The following is a 15,442-nucleotide window of genomic DNA, read 5'->3' on the forward strand; positions in this document are numbered from 1 at the left end:
GGCCACATACTATGGCACAAAACTAACCTCAACAAATTTAAGAATACACAAATTATTTCAATCACATCTCTGACCACAAAGGAATGAAACTAGCAATCAACCAGAGGAAAAGAAATGGGAAGTTCAAAGCAATACAGGCCTTATTCAAAAACATAAGAAAAATCTCAAACAAACAATTTAACCTACCATCTAAAAGAATTAAAGAAGAAACAAAACCTGAAGTCAACAGAAGGAAATAATAAAGATCAGGCAGGACATAAGAAAAAGAGAGATTTAAAAAATAGAAAATAATCAATAAAACCAAGGACTAGTTCTTTCAAAAAGTAAACAAAATTGACAAGATTCTGGCCAGGCTCACCAAGAAGAAAAGAGAGAGAAACCAAATAAACAAAATAAGGAATGAAAAAGGAGAAATCTCAAGTGATACTGCAGAAATACAAAAAGACATAAGAGAATATTATGAATAATTATATGCCAACAAATTGGACAACCAAGGAACTTCCCTGGTGGTCCAGTAGCTAAGACTCTGTGCTCCCAATGCAGGGAGCCCAGGTTCAATCTCTGTGGGAACTACATCCCACAGGCTGCAAGGGTTCACATGCTCCAACGAAGAGTTTACAAGTCGAAACTAAAGATCCCTCATGCCAAAATGAAGACTGAAGATCCTACTACTACAATTAAGAGCCAGTACAGATAAATAAATAATTTTTTTACAAAACAGAAGGGTTATGGCTTCCCTGGTGGCTCAGTGTTAACGAATCCACCCACCAATGGAAGAGACACAGGTTCAATCCCTCATCTGGGAAGATCCCACATGTGGTGGAGCAACTAATCCCACATGCCAGAACTATGGCCTGTGCTATAGAGCCCAGGAGCTGCAACTGCTGAGCCCACACACTCTAGAGCCTGTGGTTGGCAACAAGAGAAGCCACAGTTACCACAACTAGAAGAAAGCCCAAGCAGCAACAATGAACCAGCACAGCCAAAAATAAATAAATAAATAAGAAGGGTTAAGAAGTCCACATATAATAAAAACTTAGATTAAAATCAACTGAAAAAAATTTTAATTTGAAACCTCAGAAGAAATAGACAACTTTCCAGAAATATACAGCCCACCAAAACTGAATAAGGAAGAAATAGATAATTTGAACAGGTTGATAACTAGAAGTGAAACAGAATCTGCCATTTAAAAAAAAAAAAATCCCCTACAAACAAAGGTCCAGGACCAGACAGCTTTACAGGCAAATTCTACCAAATACACAAAAAACTTATATCAATTCTTCTCAAACTCTACTAAAAAGACTGTAGGGGAGGAAACAAGACCAAAATAATTCTATGAAGCCACCATCACACTGATTCCAAAACCAGACAAAGACACCACCAAAAAAGAAAATTATAGGCCAATATTTTTTTATGAACGTGGACTAGCTTCTCTAGGCCCTCCTGCTCCTGCGAAGCCACCACTCCTCGGGAGTGGGGTAGCTCCTCCCGGCCGCTGCCCCTGACCTCGGATGCGGGGTAGCTCCTCTCCGCTGTTCCTGCGCCGTCGTAGCCTGGCACTCTCGGCCCCTGCCCCTGACCTCGGATGTGGGGTAGCTCCTCTGGACCACGCAGTCGCAGCCGCCCACACCGGTTTTTCCAGTGGTCATGTATGGATGCGAGAGTTGGACTGTGAAGAAAGCTGAGCACCAAAGAATTGATGCTTTTGAACTGTGGTGTTGGAGAAGCCTCTTGAGAGTCCCTTGGACTGCAAGGAGATCCAACCAGACCATTCTGAAGGAGATCAGCCCTGGGTGTTCTTTGGAAGGAATGATGCTAAAGCTGAACCTCCAGTACTTTGGCCACCTCATGCGAAGAGTTGACTCATTGGAAAAGACTGTGATGTTGGGAGGGATTGGGGGCAGGAGGAGAAGGGGACGACAGAGGATGAGATGGCTGAATGGCATCACGGACTCGATGGACATGAATCTGAGTGAACTCCGGGAGTTGGTGATGGACAGGGAGGCCTGGCATGCTGCAATTCATGGGGTCACAAAGAGTCGGACACGACTAAGCAACTGAACTGATTTTTTATGAATATAGGTGAAAAAATTCTCAACGAATGTTAGCAAACTGAATCCAACAACACATAAGAAACTGCCATACAGAGACTTCCCTGGAGGTCCAGTGATTGACACTCTGCCTGTCAATGCAAGGGATACAGGTTTGATCCCTGGTCTGGGAAGATTTCACATGCCATGGAGCAACCAAGCCTATGTACCACAACTGAACCCACATGCCACAACTGCTGAGCCCACATGCCCTAGAGCCTGTGCTCTACAACAAGAGAAGCCACCTCAATTAGAAGGCAGCACACCACAAGGAAGAGTTTCTCTACTGGCATAACTAGAGAAAGCTCAAGTGCAGCAATAAACATCCAGTGCAGTCAAAAATAAATATAAATAAATAACCTGTTAAAAAAAAAAGGTCATACACCATGACTATGTGGGATTCATCCTAAGATCACAAAGACGGTTCAACATATGCAAATCAGTCAATGTAATATACCACATTAACAAAAATCTGGAGTCATAAATGACATGATCATCTCAACAGGTGCAGAAAAAGCATTTGACAAATTCAGCATCCATTCATGAAAAAAACTCTTAGCAAAGTGAGTATATAGGGAACATATCTCAACATAATAAAAGCTATTTATGACAAACCCACAGCCAATAAAATATACAATGGGAAGAGCCAAAATGCCTTTCTGCTAAAATCTGGAACAAGACAAGGATCCCACTTCTAATCAACATAGCACTGGAAGTCTTAGTCACAGCAATCAGACAAGAAATAAAAGGTATCCAATTTGGAAGGGAAGAGGTAAAAGTGTCACTACATGAAGATGATATGATAGAATATATAGAAAACCCTAAGGACTCCACACAAAAACTACTAGATCTAATCAATGAATTCAGCTAAGTAATAGGATACAAGATTAACATCCAGAAATTGTTTGCATTTCTTTACATGAACAATGAAATGTCAGAAATGGAATGGAAAAAAAAGTTGCTTTAAAATTGCAACAAAAAATAATAAAATATCTAGGAATAAACTTAACAAAGTGAAAGATTTATACATTGAGAACTATAAAACATTAATATAGAAAATTAAAGAGGATTCAATGAAATGGAAAGATATGCCATGCTTTTGGATTGGGAGAATTAATATTGTTAAAATGGCCAAGACTAGCCAAAACCATCTACATATTTACTGTGATCTCTATCAAATTACCCATGATATTTTCCACAGAACTAGAACATAATCCAAAAACTTATATGGAACCAAAAAGGACCCAAAACCACCAAATCAATCCTAAGGAATGAAAACAAAACAGGAGGCATAACTCTTCCATACTTCAAACAATACTACAAAGCTGCAGTAATTAAAAAAACAGTGTGGTATTGGTACAAAACCAGACATACAAATAAAAATAACAGAATATAGAGCCCAGAAGTCTACACAGTTATAGTCAATTAATCTTTGACAAAGGAGTCAAGATTATAAAACGGGAAGAAAAATATCTTCAGCAAGTATTGCCGGTAAAGTTGGATAGCTGCATGTATTTCAATAAATTTAGAACACACACTCAGACCATGCACAAAAATAAATTCAAATAGCCTAAAGACTTAAATATAAGTCTCCCAAGGCAATAGAAAAAATAAATAAACAAATGGGACCTACAACTATTTTTAAAAAATTTAAAAAACTATGGAATGGGAGAAAATATTTCCAACTGATACAACCAACAAGGGCTTAACCTCCAAAATATACAAACAGCACATACAATTCAACAACAAAAAAAGCTACCCAATTAAAAAATGGGCAGAAACCCTTAATAGCCATTCTCCAAAGAAGACATACAGATGGCCAAACAGCACATGAAAAGACGTTCAACATCACTAATTATTAGAGAAATGCAAATCAAAACTAAAATGAGATATCACCTCATGCCAGTCAGAATGGCCATCATTAAACGTCTAGAAACAATAAATGCTAGAGAGTGTGTGGAGAAAAGGGAACCCTTCTACATTGTTGCTGGGAATGTAAGTTAGTACAGCCACTATAGAAAACAATATGAAAGTTCATCAGAAGTTAACATTAAAATCACCATATGATCTAGCAATCCCACTCCTGGGCATATACCCAGACAAAACTATAATTCAAAGAGATACATGCACCCCTATGTTCATAGCACCACTATTTACAATAGCCAAAACATGGAAACAACCTAAAGGTCCACTGACCCATGAATGAAGAAAGAAGACATGGTACATATATACAATGGAATACTACTTAGTCATAAAAAAGAACAAATTAATGCCTTTTGCAGCAACATGGATGCAAGTAGAGATTATCATACTAAGTGAAGTCAGAAAGAGAAAGACAATACCTTATCATATCACTTATATAAGGAATCTAAAACATGGCACAAATCAACCTATCTACAAAACAGAAACAGACTCATAGGCACAGAGATCAGACTTCTGGTTGCCAAGGCTGGGAGGAACAGGAGTGAGAAGGATGCAAGGGGAACTTGGGGTTGGTAGATGCAAACTATTACATTTAGAATGGATAAACAACAAGATTCTACTGTTTAGAAGAAAGAACTATACCTAACATAAACCATAATGGAAAAGAACATTTTGAAAGCATGTATATGAACTCCCTGGTGGTCCAGTGGTAAGAATTCACCCTGCAATGCAGGGGACACAGGTTCAATCCCTGGTCAGGGAACTAAGACCCCACATGGCAGGGAGCAACTAAGCCCACAAACCAAAACTACTAAGCCCAAGTGCTAAAGAGCCCATGAGCCACTACTAGAGAACGCACGTGCCACAAGTACTGAAGCCTGCACACTCTGGAGCCCACAAGTTACAACCACTGAGTCTGTGTGCCACAACTAAGAGTCCACAAGCCACAAGGAAAGATCCTGCATGATGCAACAAAGATCCCACCTGCTGCAACTAAGACCTGAAGCAGTCAAATTAATTAACTTTTTAAAAAATATGTACATACGAGTATAACTGAGTCACTTTGTTGTACAGCAGAGACTGGCACAACATTATAAATCAAATATGTTGTTGTTGTTTAGTCACTGTGTCCGACTTTTGTGACCCCATGGACTGTAGCCCGCAAGGCTCCTCTGTCCATGGAATTTCCCAGTCAAGAATACTGGAGTGTATTGCCATTTCCTTCTCCAGGGGACCTTCCCAACCCAGGGACTGAACCCGCATCTCCTGCATTGGCAGGTGGATTCCTTACCACTGAGTCACCAGGAAAGCTATAAATCAACTATACTTCAATAAGACAAAAACAGGAACATTCCTTTGGTTAGTAGATAAATGTATTTATAGCTAACAAAAAATAAATAAGACAATGCAAAACACAGTACTTTGCTCCATTTCCCTTATAGAAACTTGAAAAAATTGTGAACATTTTCCTTTAAAAAGTAAGCAAAATGCATAAAGAAATAAACATGACAGTACAACTTACTAGATGCTATAAAAAGTGTTAAATGGGGCTTCCCTGGTGGCTCAGCAGTGAAGAGTCCGCTGCCAATGTAGGAGACACAGGTTGGATCCCTGATCTGGGAGGATGCCACATGCCCCAGAGCAGCTACGTCTCTGCACCACAACTACTGAGCCTGTGCTCTAGAGTTGACATTATAGAGTGCTATAGAGCCATACTCCACAACAAGAGAAGCCAAAGCAATGAAAAACCCGAGCACTGACCACAACTAGAGAAAAGCCCAAGCAGCAACAAGGACCTAGCACAGCCAAAAATTAATATAAATAAATAAAATTTTTAAGTGTTAAATGCAATACCTCTTTTTACTCTATCAAATATTCAATGGAAAAATGACTATTCATTGTAGAATAATATGCTATGAAATATACACTATCATATATGGCCAACGGTAATACAAGGATTTAGAAAACAACTTAGCAATAAGTCTTTGATATTCTCTTGAATAATTCTGCATCTTTTTATCTACACAAATAAAATAATTCTAAAGAAATAACTTTAATCACAAGACATTGATCTATGAGCTATTTACAATAGTTAAAAAAAACTATGAATACTTAAAAGTATAATAATGGCTAAACAGTCATGCCTAAATCATACAATATCATACCAGCTATTTAAATTCCAAAAAGTTCAATTACAATATAAAAAATACTTCATGCTGCAATGTTTAACAAAAAAAAAAGAACTGAAGTATAATCACAACTATTTTTCAAACTAAATAAAAATCTTGCAAAAAAGTACACTAAAAATATTAATGTTACCTGTATGATAAAATTGTATGTGATACTTTTTCTTCTACATTTTTGTAATATTATAAATTCATTGCATTACTCCTAAGTGCATGGAGATATAGGTTTTAAATTAAATAGTAATTCACAATTGACTTTTCACTGATCCAACAGATTTTCCACACTTCATTTACTACAAGTTTACTATTCATTCAAGTATGTCTACTAACTTATGTCCTTATTCAAGTAAAATTATAAGAAGTCCTTTCAATAGCTGGCAAGTATTAACTACGTAAACATATAAAATAAAGCCTAATTTTCTATAAACTTTGTATGCCTTGATTTTACTCTCAAATGTGATAAAGGTCCAAACAGGTTGCTGCTATGCCAATGAATACCAATCAATGGAAAATCAAACATTAGGGTAAACGGTGAATTTTCCTTAGCCCACACTGTCTCGGGTTTCCTTACATAACCATGACAAATTTTAACATCCATTTTATACACACTGGCCTGATTTAAACTTCATGAAAACTTTATTACAGGGAACCAAGGCTCAGAAAGGCGCTTATACCTGTACAGTGAGGGGCTGTGCCTGGCCCAGCCTTTCAGCCAGGAGTGCCCACAGCCTCTTCACCCTGCTCCTTCTGCACTACCAGGGTGGGTGGATGTTGGATCTTCACCAGACTTAAATAGATGCCCCAGCTCAGGTCTCATTTTGCTAGAGAAGAAACCCTAGAGTACAGGACATATGGGAATAAAGCAGGACAAGTCTGGGTACCAGAAGGATCTACTGCTTTCAAGTATCTGCTCTCAACAAGGTTATGTGCTGCTCTCCAGAGCAACATCTCTGACTGTGATGAAACACTCAACTACTGGGAACCAACACACTACCTCATCTATGGGAAGGGGTTTCAGGCTTGGGAATATTCTCCAGCTTATCTTTAAGATTCTTATTGGAGAAGGCAATGGCAACCCACTCCAGTACTCTTGCCTGGAAAATCCCATGGACGGAGAAATCTGGTAGGCTACAGTCCATGGGGTCACAAAGAGTTGGACACGACTGAGTGATTTCACTTTAAGATTCTTGTATTTTACATTTTATAATGTCTACTAGCTTTTCTGAGCTATATATGTGAACTTTACTTTTACAAGGCTGTGTGTAAGAAGTTTGGGCTGCATGTGCATCAAATGTTAGCTTTCTTGGTTCTCAGCACTGACATCTTTTGCTCATTATCAGCATTCCTTCCTAGAAGTTTCTGTTTGTACATTACCTTGATAGTTATGACTGGCTGGTATATGGACAAACTTCCATTAACATACTTGGATTAGCAACTGGGGCTATCTTAGGCTGGCCATTCAGTGTAGCTTTTGGTTTACCTATTGCCTCTGATTTGCTGGTCATGAAACAGGTTGGAAGAGTTTCTTTCATTGGTTGTTGGTTGCTCTAATGCTCTTTCTGGTGACTGTTTCACTGACAGCTACTATTACAGAAACTTGGTGACTGCACCACTCAACATTGTTTTGTATAATGTCTTTACTCTTCATGGACCTGATCTTTATGGTACAGACTTCTGGTATTTTTATTTAATTAATGAATTTCTGAATTTTATTGTAGTCTTCACTCACTGACATTTTTTATAGAATACCTACTGCAGAGATTTCATAATCAGAATTTAGGAAACTGACACTGGCTTACCTGATGGCTCAGATGGCAAAGAATCCAGCTATAATGCAGGAGACACAGATGACATGGGTTTGATCCCTGGGTTGGGAAGATCCCCTGGAGGAGAACATAACAACCCACTCTAGTATTCTTGCCTGAAAAATCCCATGGACAGAGGAGCCTGGCGGGCTATAGTCCATGGGGTCGCAATGTCAGACACGACTATGCAACTTAAAACTTGGTTCCAATGTATATTTCATTTATAATTTTCTTCATCCAGCCTCATAAAGAAGAGAGAGTTCTCTTCCCTGTATATCCATTTATATGTCTCTGTGGTGCTATCGCACTTTCTGCACTTCTGAAATGTTACCACTTCGTGGTTCAGCAATACCGCCTGGAGCATGATACTGTTTGACATCAAATTGGCTGGTGTTAGGAACACTCTTCCTGTTTAGACTCTTACCTTCTTCCTGTTCTGTGGCACTGTTCAGAAGGTATTATGGGCTCCTTGATTTGTATCCAGAATTTTACTGAACTGCCACAGACCCAACCATCCACACTGTCCCAGAAGGCCAACCTGTTAATGTCTGTAAAGGAAAAAAATGGTATAGATTTCCCAGCAGCTTCCTTCTGCCCAATAATTGGCAGCTTCAGTTCATTCCATCACAGTTCAGAGGCCAGTTACCAAAACCTTTTGTAGAGGGAACACTGGCCTACAGATTGTTGCTGCTGATATGAATGACCAGAACCTAGAAGAGCCATCCAGATATACTGACATCAGTAAATGCTAGTGGATTTGGACACCATGAGAGTAACAAACTAGGAGCCAAAATATTCATCCAATAGAGAAGAATGGATTAACTTGGCCTACAGACCATTCCTTGATGCTTCCAGATCTTCAAAGTTCTGTGTCTCTTCCTGTCAGATCAGTACACAGTGCATGCAAACTACACCATCCTCAAACCCCAGAAAGCAAAACAAACCAAAGAAAAGTGGAGGTTAGCACCATGCCTATGGCCCCAAAGAATAATCATCTTGTTAAATGGTGATTCCACAGACAGGACTCTCTCCAGGTCATTGCTTGTAATATGTGTAAAAAAGTCTGTCTGATACAAAAAAAAAAATGCAGTAAGCATTTAGTAAAAGCAAATTAAATAACTTGCACTTGTAATGGAAAATCAGGAATTCTATCTCTAATCAAAGCCAACCCTACACTGCATTCTTTAAGAGAAGTGAAAGCATAGTGACTAATTAACTTAATGAACAGGAAAAGTAGTTCTGCTAATAGATAATTCTCAAAACTCAGAATATTTCAAAGGACTAAGGATAAACTAAGATGTCCATGAAAGTATTGATACCTTCAATTACTATAGCATACTTCTCCAAAATTTTTCATCTTTGTTCATTACTTTATTATTTTGCATATATTAATTTTTCATTTAATTTTTAATAAAAACACTATGAATACATTAAATTACCTAAGTTCTTTAGTTTTACTATGCATGATTAATCCACTGAGCTTACCATACTAGCCTTATTTGGATGCAGCAGCAATTAAACATAAGGTGCTAACAGTAAGAAAAACAAATCGTTTTAAACTCAATTTCTAAAACTTCCAACTGAAATTGGAACCTGATTCTCACAAAGATCAAGCCCAGAAAGATGTTACACAAGCATTCTAAACAAAGGAGAGCATCCGGAAAAGCCACAGTTACATTATTTCACATGGGTTCGTTTATTTCAAAAAGCCAAAAACAAACAGAAAAAAATCAGTGAGCTACAAAAAGTAAGCAGCTTAGAAGTCTCACTACTATACTCACAACAAGAAAAAAGATAAACTGAAAATCAGTAAGTTTTCTTAGATCCATTATAGAACTGAGGTCACAGGTTGCTGTTTAGTTACTAAGTTGTATCTCTTTTGCAACCGCATGGACTGTAGACTGCCAGGCTCCTCTGTCCATGTAATTTTCCCGCAAGAATACTGGAGTGGGTTGCCATTTCCTTTCCCAGGAGATCTTCCCCACCTGAAGATTGAATCTGTGTCTCGTGCACTGGCAGGCAGATTCTTTACTGCTGAGCCACCAGGGAAGCCCAAGGACACAGAACAAATCGCCAAAAAAGAAAAAAAAAATGGAAAACAGGCAGATACAGAAAATCACATTTTTATCTAAAGTGAGAACACGTCAACAGTAACTGATGAATTACGGGAGGCCAAAAAGGATTAGCCTGAGAGTTAAAAAAATAATCCTGGGTTCCCAGTTGGAATGGGAGGCACACTTTGCTGGGTTTTACCTACAGGAGTCCCAAAAGGTTTTCAGGTTTTCATGAGAAAGATCTGAGGGGAAAAAAAATCGTACTGCACCTTAAGTAGGAGGAGGAGAAAGTAACCATATTAAAATATGCCCAGAACATTCTCTTTTTAACAAAGTCATGCTCTCAAGGTAAACTACTACACCACAGCATTCTCTACCTGGTGGAAGAGCAATTAGACAACCTCAGCCTCCTCCAGCTTTCCTACCTCGCCTAAGCAGGGAGGGGAAGGGCTAAGAAACATTTCTGAAGGTCACAGCCCAGGGACAAGGGCCTACTTTAAAAAAAAAAAAAACATGATTCATAAGATCTGCTTCCCTCTCCAACTCCTGGGATTTAATATACTAAAATAGAATTACAAATGGGAAAACTATAAGATACGAATTCTGTTTAAGAAGGAATTCTTAAGAATACCCAAAGACAAAAGGGAAGGAAAAAAAAAAAAACCTAAAACAAGGAAACTAGAAGAAATAAAGGCTCTGGCATAAACAGCTACAGCAAACTTTAAACACAGCCTCATTCCTTGCCATGTTAACATAAAAGTTCACACTAAAAGCCTGACTACCTCATTTCTTATTACATAAAGTGATAAAGATAAAGTGAAGTCGCTCAGTCATGTCTGATTCTTTGTGACCCCATGGACTATAGCCTACCAGGCTCCTCCGTCCATGGGATTTCCAGGCAAGAGCACTGGAGTGGGTTGCCATTTCCTTCTCCAGAGGATCTTTTCGACCCAAGGATCAAACCCAGGTCTCCTGCATTGTAGGCATATGCTTTGCCATCTGAGCCACCAAGGAAATAAAAACATACATACCTGCATACTGTTAAGATGGTGGATACACACACACACATATATACACATATATAAATATATATGATCCTAATAGTTACTCAAAATCACATTTTTCCAACTACAAATGAACTTCTGATCTATGCTCCCTGTAATTTTACTTTGCCATTAGGAGCCAAGAATACAACAGTGAAAAAAATTACTGTATTCACAAGGAATGAAAAGTCAAATATCAACCCGCCTGAAAAGCAAGCCATTCACCTGTGTAAAAGCGGTATACATACAGCTTTCAAAAAATTACAAGTCCTACTAAAAGGCAAGAAAAAAACACAATCTAAAGTCACAAAGAGAGCATTAGAACCAGACTCAGAGAAGACAAAGAGTTTTGGAATTATCAGATAGGTAAATTTTAAATAACTATAACTAATACAATAAGGATTCTTAAGGGATAAAGTGAGCAGCTTGCAAGAATAGATGTGTAATGTAAGCAAAGATGAAAAATAAAGAAAAGAAAATGCTACAAATCCAACACACTATATAAAAAAGAATGCCTTTGATGGACATGACCAATGAAAGAATCAATGAGGCTGAAGAGGAAACAGTGAGGATAATATGTCAATATAAACCTTTTGAATGGAAATGCAAAGAGAAAAAATAAAAGGGAACAGAAAAACTAATAACTGTAGGACAATTACAGAAGTTGTAGCATAAATATAACTGAAATACAGAGAAGAATGAAAACAGCAGAAGAAATGTTTGAAATAAAAGAATGGTGGAAAAGCTTCCAAAATTAATGACAGATATCAGAGAAAAAGGATATCAAACAGTGCAAATACTAAATATCTACATCTAGTTTTCTCATATGCAAACAGCAGAAAAACAAAGCCAAATAGAAAAATCTTTTAAAAAGCCAGGAAAAAAAATATTATCTATAGAAGATCAAGGATAAGCATTCGATCTTACGTGTTGCCCAAAACCAAGCAAGCAGGAAGAAAGCAGAATGAAATACCTCACCAAGCTAGAATAATGTATCCAATAAAGTGATTCTTTAAAAGTAAAAGAAAAATAGACTTTGTCAAACAAAAACCAAAGGCATTTGTTGACGGTAGCTTTTCCCTGCAAGAAATGCTGAAAGAAGTTCTACAAAGAGAAAGAAAATTATACAGGTCAGAAGTACACACCTACATAAAGAAAAGAAGAGCATTAGACGAGAAATAAGTGAAGGTAAAAGAACATCTCTCATGTTTCTTACCCTTAACTGATTTAATAGTCAACTGTCCAAACTAGTAATAGCAAAAAATGCATTGGGGGATTATAGCTTATGGATAAGAAGAGGAATTGGAAATACTGTTATAGGGGATCTACACTACTTGTGAAGGGGTATGCGTGTGTGCTAAGTCACTTTAGTCATATCCGACTCTTTGTGACCCTATGAACTATACGCCGCCAGGCTCCTCTGTCATTAGATTCTATACAAAATACTGGAGTAGGTTGCCATGCCCTTCTCGTGAAGTGGTATAGTGTTATTTAAAAATGGGCTGAGCCTAGTTATAAATGTATATTGCAAACTATAAGGCAATCAATAAAAATGTTTAAAGAAGTATAATTTATAAGAGGAAAGAAAATGAAATCACAGGAATGTTCAATTAAAACCAAAAGACAAAAAAGAAGATAAAGAAGAAAACGAGCACAAGGAACAAAGTTATAAACGTGGCAGGTATTAAACCAATTACATCAAAATTCACTTTAAATGTGAATGATCTAAATTTACCAACTAAGAGTCAGAGAATGTCAAGAACATGAGGTGGATATAGTAAGATGTCAGAGTTGACTAAACCAAGACCCATATATATGTTGTCTTTATATATATTTAAAGACACCACTTTAAAGACATTGACTATAAATAAAGGGAAGCTAAGGGAAATACGGAGTTATTCATTATAGGGTATAGAGGTTCAGTTTTGCAAGATGAAAAAGATCTGGAGATTGGCTGTACAACAATCTAAAAATGGCAAAAATGTACATAACACTATTGAAATGCAAACTTTATGTGTACCTTATCACATTTTTTTAAAACAGTAAATGGATGTCTATCCAAGTCCTTGGTACACTTTCTAACTGAGTTGTGTTTTGCTGCTGAGTTGTAAAATTTCTTTATATATTCTGGAAATTGAACACTTGTCAAATAAATGATTTGCAAACATTTTTTGTGTGGATTGTCTTCTCACTCTGGAGACTGTGCTTTAACCCACAAATTTTTAATTTTAATGAGGTCCATATTATCTATTTTTCTTTTCTTGCCTCTGTTTTTAGCATCTTATTTAGAGACACTGATGGGCTCTATACAGTCAGCAAAAACAAGACCGAGAGTTGACTGTGGCTCAGATCATAAACTCCTTATTGCAATATTCAGACTTAAATTGAAGAAAGTGAGGAAAACTACTAAACCATTCAGGTATGACCTAAATCAAATCCTTTATGACTATACAGTGGAAGTAAGAAATAGATTTAAGGGTCTAGATCTGATAGACAGAGTGCCTGATGAACTATGGATGGAGGTTTGTGAAACTGCACAGGAGACAGTAATCAAGACTATTCCCAAGAAAAATAAATGCAAAAAAGCAAAGTGGCTGACTGAGGAGGCCTTATAAATAGCTGTGAAAAGAAGAGGAGTAAAAAGCAAAGGAGAAAAGGAAAGATATACCCATTTGAATGCAGAGTTCTAAAGAATAGCAAGGAGAGATAAGAAAGCCTTCCTCAGTAATCAATGCAAAGAAGTAGAGGAAAACAACAGAATGGGAAAGACCAGAGCTCTCTTCAAGAAAATCAGAGATACCAAGCGAACATTTCATGCAAAGATGGGCACAATAAAGAACAGAAATGGTATAAAGAAGCAGAAGATATTAAGAGGTGGCAAGAATGCTCAGAAGAATTATGCAAAAAAGATCTTCACAACCAAGATAATCACGATGGTGTGATCACTCACCCTCACTTAGAGCCAGACATCCTGGAATGTGAAGTCAAGTGGGCCTTAGGAAGCATCACTACGAACAAAGCTGGTGGAGGTGATGGAATTCCAGTTCAGCTATTTCAAATTCTAAAAGATGATGCTGTGAAAATACTGTGCTCAATGTGCAAGCAAATTTAACTTATATGCAGAGTACATCATGAGAAATGCTGGGCTGGAGGAAACACAAGCTGGAATCAAGACTGCCGGGAGAAATATCAATCACCTCAGATATGCAGATGACACCATCCTTATGGCAGAAAGTGAAGAGGAACTAAAAAACCTCTTGATGAAAGTGAAAGAGGAGAGTGAAAAAATTGGCTTAAAGCTCAACATTCAGATAACGAAGATCATGGCATCTGGTCCCATCACTTCATGGGAAATAGATGGGGAAACAGTGCAAGCTGTCAGACTTTATTTTTGGAGGCTCCAAAATCACTGCAGATGGTGACTACAGCCATGAAATTAAGACAGTTACTCCTTGGAAGAAAAGTTATGACCAACCTAGATGGCATATTCAAAAGCAGAGACATACTTTGCCAACTAAGGTCCGTCTAGTCAAGGCTATGGTTTTTCCCGTGGTCATGTATGGATGTGAGAGTTGGACTGTGAAGAAGGCTGAGCACCGAAGAATTGATGCTTTTGAACTGTGGTGTTGGAAAAGACTCTTGAGAATCCCTTGGACTGCAAGGAGATCCAACCAGTCCATTCTGAAGGAGATCAGCCCTGGGATTTCTTTGGAAGGAATGATGCTAAAGCTGAAACTCCAGTACTTTGGCCACCTCATGCGAAGAGCTGACTCATTGGAAAAGACTCTGATGCTGGGAGGGATTGGGGGCAGGAGAAGGGGACAACTGAGGATGAGATGGCTGGACGACATCACTGACTCGATGAACGTGAGTCTAAGTGAACTACGGGAGTTGGTGATGGACAGGGAGGCCTGGCGTGCTGCGATTCATAGGGTCGCAAAGAGTCACACACAACTGAGCGACTGAACTGAACTGAGTGAGGATGTGGAAACATTGGAACCCTCATACACTGCTGATGTAAATATAAAACAGATAAACAGTATACTTTGTGAAATAATACAAAACTGAAAAAGTTTTGACAGCTCCTCAGAAAGTTAAACATACAAAAATTTATATGCAAATGTTGACAGCAGCATGATTCATAATAACCAAAAAACAGAAACTACTTATCCATTAAATAAGTGAATATTTTTCAGCAATATTAATGAATAAAGTTCTGAGTCATGCTACAATATGGATATACCTTGAAAATATGCTAAATAAATGTATTCAGTCATGAAATATCACATCCTGTATGGTTCCTTTCATAGGAAATGTTCAAAATACACAAATCCATAGTGA

At 37.8% G+C, this 15,442-nt stretch overlaps 1 protein-coding gene and 2 pseudogenes across 1 annotated transcript in view; 2 read left to right on the forward strand and 1 right to left on the reverse strand.

Annotated features, from left to right (window-relative positions):
* ATRX (ATRX, chromatin remodeler) overlaps window positions 1–15,442 on the reverse strand; it is a 235,207-nt gene that overhangs the window by 188,731 nt on the left and 31,034 nt on the right. The window lies entirely within an intron of this gene.
* LOC108634332 lies at window positions 7,362–8,057 on the forward strand (annotated as a pseudogene).
* LOC108634280 lies at window positions 8,213–9,075 on the forward strand (annotated as a pseudogene).

The sequence above is a fragment of the Capra hircus genome (assembly GCF_001704415.2).
Source record: "Capra hircus breed San Clemente chromosome X unlocalized genomic scaffold, ASM170441v1, whole genome shotgun sequence".
In the NCBI taxonomy this organism is placed as follows: Eukaryota; Metazoa; Chordata; class Mammalia; order Artiodactyla; family Bovidae; genus Capra; species Capra hircus.